The sequence below is a fragment of the Tachyglossus aculeatus genome, chromosome 2, assembly GCF_015852505.1.
Source record: "Tachyglossus aculeatus isolate mTacAcu1 chromosome 2, mTacAcu1.pri, whole genome shotgun sequence".
NCBI lineage: Eukaryota > Metazoa > Chordata > Mammalia > Monotremata > Tachyglossidae > Tachyglossus > Tachyglossus aculeatus.
The window spans coordinates 169,243,234-169,250,489 of NC_052067.1; positions in this window are offsets into that span (position 1 = coordinate 169,243,234).

Consider the following 7,256-nt stretch of genomic DNA (forward strand, 5'->3'; position numbering starts at 1 on the left):
GCCTTGAATGTACTCTCCCAAGCGCTTAGTACAGTGCTCCACCCCTCTAGACTTTAAGCGCCTTGAATGTACTCTCCCAAGCGCTTAGTACAGTGCTCCGCACGTGGTCAGCACTAGGTAAATACATTGATTGATTGATTAATGGCGAAAATAGGATTTTAGTAGGGCTTGGAAGAAAGAGAAGCAGCATAGCTCAGTGGAAAAAGCCCGGGCTTTGGAGTCAGAGGTCACGGGTTCGAATCCCGGCTCTGCCACATGTCTGCTGTGTGACCTTGGGCAAGTCACTTAACTTCTCTGAGCCTCAGTGACCTCATCTGTAAAATGGGGATGAAGACTGTGAGCCCCCCGTGGGACAACCTGATCACCTTGTAACCTCCCCAGCGCTTAGAACAGTGCCTTGCACATGTCTCTATATGTTGCCAACTTGTACTTCCCAAGCGCTTAGTACAGTGCTCTGCACACAGTAAGCGCTCAATAAATACGACTGATGATGATGATGATAGTAAGCGCTTAATAAATGCCATTATTATTATTATTATTGTACCCCCCCCAGCGCTTAGAGCAGTGCTTTGCACATGGTAAGCGCTTAACAAATGCCATTATTAAATTAAATTAAAGGGAGGGCAGCGGACATGAATGAAAGGGAAGTAGCGCAGCGTGGCGGATAGCACACAGGCCTGAAAGTCAGAAGGTCCTGGGTTCTAATCCCGGCCTTGCCATTTCTCTGCTGTGTGACCTTGGGCAAGTCATTTCAGTGACCTCAGTCACCTCATCTGTCAAATTCATTCAGTCGTATTTATTGAGTGCTTACTGGGTGCAGAGCACTGTGTTAAACGGGAATTAAGACGCTGAGTCTCATGTAGCATGGGGGCTCCGTTCAAACTGTTTAACTCGTATCTACCCCAGCGCTTAGAACAGTGCCCGGCACATAGTAAGCGCTTAACAAGCGCTTCTAGACTGTGAGCCCGTTGTTGGGTAGGGACCGTCTCTATAGGTTGCCAACTTGTACTTCCCAAGAGCTTAGTCCAGTGCTCTGCACACAGTAAGCGCTCAATAAATAGGATTGAATTGAATGAATGAACAAGTACTTTAAGTATTATTATTATTATTATTATTATTATTATTATTATTATTATTACTATTATTAGTAAGAGAACATCTCAGGTAGGAGGAGGACCTGAGCAAAGGTTTGATGGTGAGAGAGCTGAAAATGAGCCCCAGTGAGTTGTTTGGTATCGGAGGAACAAATTGTACAGGCTGGGTTGTATTCATTCATTCATTCAATTGTATTTATTCATTCATTCATTCAATCGTATTTATTGAGCGCTTACTGTGTGCAGAGCACTGGACTAAGCGCTTGGGAAGGACAAGTTGGCAACATATAGAGACAGTCCCTACCCAACAGTCTAGAAACGGGTTGTATTCATTCATTCATTCAATCGTATTTATTGATCCCTCATCTGTCAAACGGGGATGGAGACCGAAGCAGCGTGGCTCAGTGGAAAGAGCCCGGGCTTTGGAGTCAGAGGTCACGGGTTCGAATTCCGGCTCCACCAACTGTCAGCTGTGTGACTTTGGGTAAGTCACTTCACTTCTCTGGGCCTCAGTTCCCTCATCTGGAAAATAAGGATTGAGACCGTGAGCCCCCCGTGGGACAACTTGATCACCTTGTATTTCCCCTAGCGCTTAGAACAGTGCTTTGCACATAGTAAGCGCTTAATAGATGCCATCATTAAATGCCATTATTATTAGTAAGCGCTTAACTACTACCAGCGTGGCTCAGTGGAAAGAGCCTGGGCTTTGGAGTCAGAGGTCATGGGTTCGAATCCCGGCTCCGCCACATGTCTGCTGTGTGACCTTGGGCAAGTCACTTAACTTCTCTGAGCCTCAGTTACCTCATCTGTAAAATGGGGATTAAGACTGTGAGCCCTCTGCGGGACAACCTCATCACCTTGTATCCCCCCCTCCAGCGCTTAGAACAGTGCTTTGCACATAGTAAGTGCTTAACAAATGCCATTATTATTATTATTATTATTATTATTGAGTGCTTACTGTGTGCAGAGCACTGTACTAAGCGCTTGGGAAGTACAAGTTGGCAACATACAGAGATGGTTGTAGTGAGAGAGGACCAAGAAAATGGAGGAGGTGGAGATATTAAATCTCAATTTTCCCAATGAGGAAATCGAGGCCCAGAGGAGCGAAGTGACTTTCCCAAGCTCACACAGCGGACAACTGGAGCCGCCAAGATTAGAACTCAGGTCCTGTGACTCCGAGGCCTAGGCTCTTTCCACTCGGCCATGCCGCTTCGCTGTTCTTTATGCCGCGACCATCCTATCAATCCCATCCTTGGGATTGTTTCTCATTAATTCAAGCGCTTAGTCCAGTGCTCTGCACACAGTAAGTGCTCAATAAATACGATTGATTGAATGAATGAATGAATTCAATCATTTATTGATCACCTGCTGTGTGCAGAGCACTGGACTAAGAGCTTGGAAAGCACAATTTGGCAACAAAGAGAGACAGTCCTTACCCAACAACGGGCTCACAGTCTAGAAGGGGGGGAGACAGACAACAAAACAAAACAAGTAGTTGGGCAACAATAGCATCTTGTACGTATTTACAATTCTATTTATTTTATTTTGTTAATATATTTTGTTTTGTTGACTGTCTCCCCCTTCTAGACTGTGAGCCCGCTGTTGGGTAGGGACCGTCTCTATCTGTTGCCAATTTGGACTTCCCAAGCGCTTAGTCCAATGCTCTGCACACAGTAAGCGCTCAATAAATATGATTGAATGAATAGTTTCTAATTCCCCTTCTTGCACAGTGGGATCCTGAGTGCCAAGCACTGGATCTGAATTTTAACTCTGGTTCTTTTCCCCGCACCTTGTAATAATGATAATGATGGTACTCATTCAGCGCTTACTATTTCATTCATTCAATTGTATTTATTGAGCGCTTACTGGGTGCAGAGCACTGGACTAAGCACTTGGGAAGTCCAAGTTGGCAACAAAAAAAGACTGTCCCTACCCAACAGTGGGCTCACAGTCTAGAAGGGGGAGACAGAGAACAAAACAAAACATATAAACAAAATAAAATAAATAGAATAAATATATACAAATAAATAAATAAAGTGAATAAATAAATAAATAAATGAATGAATAAATAAATGAATGAATAAATGAATAAATAAATTACTTTGTGCCAAGCACTGTTCTGAGAGCTGAAGCGGATACAAGTTAATCAGGTTGGCCCCAGTCCCTGTCCCACGTGGGGCTCACAGTCTCAATCCTCATTTTACGGATGAGGAAACTGAGGCCCAGAGAATAATAATAAATAAATAATAATGTCATTTATTAAGTGCTTACTATGTGCAAAGCACTGTTCTAAGCGCTGGGGAGGTTACAAGGTGATCAGGTTGTCCCACGGGGGAGCTCGCAGTCTTCATCCCCATTTTACAGATGAGGGAACTGAGTCCCAGAGAAGTGAAACGACTTGCCCAAAGTCACACAGCTGACAAGTGGCGGAGCTGGAATTTGAACCCATGACCTCTGACTTCAAAGCCCGGGCTCTTTCCACTGAGCCATGGTGCTTCTCCAGAGAAGCTAAGTGGCTTGCCCGAGGTCACACAGCAGACAGGTGGCAGAGCCGGGATTAGAACCCCCAACCTTCTGACTCACAGGCCCGGGGTCTACCCACTAGACCAGACTGCTTCGATAGAAAATTAGTTTGGGGGAATCAGGGCAGAGAAAATGTCTATCAATCAGCCAGTTAGACATACTATTTTTTAATGGCATTTATGAAGCGCTTACTATGTGCAAAGCACTGTTCTAAGTGCTGGGGAGGTTACAAGGTGATCAGGTTGTCCCACAGGGGAGCTCACAGTCTTTATCCCCATTAAATAATAATAATAATGATAGCATGAATTAAGCGTTTACTATATGCCAAGCACTGTTCTAAGTGCTGGGGGGATGCAAGGTAATCAGATTGTCCCATGTGGGGCTCACAATCTTAATCCCCATTTTACAGATGAGGGAACTGAGGCACAGAGAAGTGAAGTGACTTGCCCAAAGTCATACAGCTGACAGAGGTGGAATTTGAACCCATGACCTCTGACTCCAAAGCCCGGGCTCTTTCCACTGAGCCACGCTGCTTCTCTAGAACATTTAACATTGTGTGACTAGCCCAAAGTCGCACAGCTGACAGTTGGCGGAGCCGGGATTTGAACCCATGACCTCTGACTGCAAAGCCCGGGCTCTTTCCACTGAGCCACGCTGCTGGTTGCTTGCTGTGTGAAGAGCACTGTACTAGACTGTACGCTCAGGCCTTCCCAGACTGAGCCCCCTCCTTCTTCTCCCCCTCCTCCCCCTCTCCATCCTCCCCTTCTTACCTCCTTCCCTTCCCCACAGCACCTGTATATATGTATATATGTTTGTACAGACTTATTACTCTATTCATTTATTTATTTTACCTGTACATATCTATTCTATTTATTTTATTTTGTTAGTATGTTTGGTTCTGTTCTCTGTCTCCCCCTTTTAGACCGTGAGCCCACTGTTGGGTAGGGACCGTTTCTATATGTTGCCAACTTGTACTTCCCAAGCACTTAGTACAGTGCTCTGTACACAGTAAGCGCTCAATAAATATGATTGTATGAATGAATGAATGACGACACGATGATAATAGCAATAATAGTTTGTTAAGTGCTTACTATATACATATATACTATTTATTGTCTGTGGAATTTAGACGGTGAGCCCGCTGTTGGGTAGGGACCGTCTCTATGTGTTGCCAACTTGTACTTCCCAAGCGCTTAGTACAGTGCTCTGCACACAGTAGGCGCTCAATAAATACGATTGAATGAATGAATGAATGAATGAATGAATGAATGCTGGGCAGGGAAGGTGTCTACCACCTCCATTGTATTGTACTCTCCGAAATGCTTAGAATAATAACAACAATAATCATGGTATTTGTTCAGTGCTTACTATGGTCCAAGCACTGTTCTAGGCGCTGGGGGAGATACAAAGTCATCAGGTTGTCCTACATGGGACTCACACTCTTCATCCCATTTGACAGAGGAGGGAACTGAGGCCCAGAGAAGTGAAGTGACTTGCCCAAAGTCACACAGCTGACGAGTGGCGGAGCTGGGATTAGAACCCACGACCTCTGACTCCCAAGCTCAGTCTCTTTCTACTGAGGCATGCTGAGTGCTCTGCACACAGTAAATTCTCAATAAATACCTCTGAATGATTGATTGATTACTCAGTGCCACTTGTCTGCTGTGTGACCTCGGGCTAGTCGCTTCACTTCTCTGGGCCTCAGTTCCCTCGCCTGTAAAATGGGGATGAAGACCGTAAGCCCATATGGGACAGGGACTGTGTCCAACCCGATTTGCTTGTATCTACAGCACGGCTCAGTGGAAAGAGCACGGGCTTTGGAGTCAGAGGTCATCATCATCATCAATTGTATTTATTGAGCGCTTACTATGTGCAGAGCACTGTACTAAGCGCTTGGGAAGTACAAATTGGCAACATATAGAGACAGTCCCTACCCAACAGCGGGCTCACAGTCTAAAAGGGGGAGACAGAGAACAAAACCAAACATACTAAGAAAATAAAATAAATAGAATAGCTATGTACAAGTAAAATAAATAAATAAATAAATAAATAAATAAATAAATAGTAAATGAATGAATAAATAAATAAAATGGGGATTAAGACTGTGTGTGAGCCCCCCGTGGGACAACCTGATCACCTTGTAACCTCCCCAGCGCTTAGAACGGTGCCCTGCACACAGTAAGCGCTCAATAAATGCCATCGTTGTTATTATTATTATTATTATTTCTCCCAACCACCTCTCACCTCTCAGGTCATGGGTTCAAATCCCAGCTCTGCCACATGTCTGCTGTGTGACCTTGGGCAAGTCACTTAACTTCTCAAAGCCTCAGTTACCTCATCTGTAAAGTGGGGATGATGACTGTGAGCCCCATGTGGGGCAACCTGATCACCTTGTATCCCCCCAGCGCTTAGAACAGTGCTTTGCACATAGTAAGTGCTTAACAAATGCCATTATTATTATTATTATTATTATTATTATTGTTATTATTATCTACAAGCAAGAAGTAACGTGGCTTAGTGGAAAGAGCCTGGGCTTGGGAGTCAGAGGTTGTGGGTTCCAATCCCGTCTCTGCCACGTATCAGCTGTGTGGACAAGTCAATTAACATCTCAGTGCCTCAGTTACCTCATCTGGAAAATGGGGATGAAGACTGTGAGCCCCATGTGGGACAGCCTGATCACCTTGCAACTACCCCAGTGCTTAGAACAGTGCTGGGCACATAGTAAGCGCTTAACAAATACTATCATTATCATTATTATGATTATTACCTACCCCAGCACTTAGAACAGTGCTGGGTACATAGGAAGCGCTTAACAAATACTATCATTATCATTATTATGATTATTATCTACCTCAGCGCCTAGCACATTGCTTGGCACATAGTAAGCACTGAAAAAATACCACAATTACTATTAGACATAATCTTCACCCATAAGGAGCTGCACTGCACCCTGTGCAGAATACTGTACTAAGCACTTGGGAAACTTCAACAGTTAGAAGATACGGTCTCCACCCACAAGGAGATTAGAGTCTAGCAGAGTAGACAGACCCAGAATGATTGCACATTCATTATTCTTTAATAATTTAATAATAATCCAGACTTCCAGGCCCTGGGATAATAATAATAATAATAATAATAATAATGGCATTTATTAAGCACTTACTATTTGCAAAGCACTGTTCTAAGCACTGGACCTACCCACCAAGCGATGCCGCTCCTTAGTCGGGGGGAGAGTGGGCATCAGCCTTCTCATCTCTTCTTGGCTAAACCAATTACTTTCAAGAATCAATTCAGATCTAAATCCATTTCATTCATTCATTCATTCATTTAATCGTATTTATTGAGCGCTCACTGTGTGCAGAGCACTGTACTAAGCGCTTGGGAAGTCCAAGTTGGCAACATCTAGAGACGGTCCCAACCCAACAGCGGGCTCACAGTCTAGAAGGGGGAGACAGAGAACAAAACAAAACATATTAACAAAATAAAATAGAATATGTAAAAATAAAATAAATAGAGTAATAAATCCATACAAACATATATACATATATACAGGTGCTGCGGGGAGGGGAAGGAGGTAATTTGATTTGGGGGGGAGAAAAAGTAATGGAGATAGTGTCTACAATTGGTCTTTTTCTTTGC